The following is a 488-nucleotide window of genomic DNA, read 5'->3' as shown; positions in this document are numbered from 1 at the left end:
TGCTTGGATCAGAAAGTGCAAAACGTAGCCTTTAATAGTTGCGATTATTGCTGCATAAGCTGCACCAGAGAAAAAGCTCGACTTTCTTTTTCTTTCAGGGGAGCTGTATATGCATCGTTGCCGATTATTGCGAAGATGAAAATATGTGAGTGATTATCCCTGATTTTGCTAACATTTTAAATGTGTACCTATAAGTAAAGATAAGAATAAAGAACAAAAGAAGTATTAATATATTTAAAATCAAGTGGGTCCAATAAGGGTAAAAAGGTAATTGTGCTTTTAAAAAAATTCCAAATAAGAAAAGACGACATTTATTTTGGGACGGACAAAAAAGGAAATGGCGACACATAATTTGGGACGGAGGGAGTAGTATTTTTATTTGGTTCGAAGGATATCATGTGACTCAGCAGAGAAGTAAAGTTCTGCTCTCCTCTCTCTCTATTACGTATCTAGTTCTATAGCTTAACCCTTACTTTTACGATGTAAGG

This window comes from Capsicum annuum, chromosome 12, assembly GCF_002878395.1.
Source record: "Capsicum annuum cultivar UCD-10X-F1 chromosome 12, UCD10Xv1.1, whole genome shotgun sequence".
Lineage (NCBI taxonomy): Eukaryota > Viridiplantae > Streptophyta > Magnoliopsida > Solanales > Solanaceae > Capsicum > Capsicum annuum.
The sequence above is the reverse complement of the archived record's forward strand: the minus strand, read 5'-3'. Positions refer to the sequence as shown.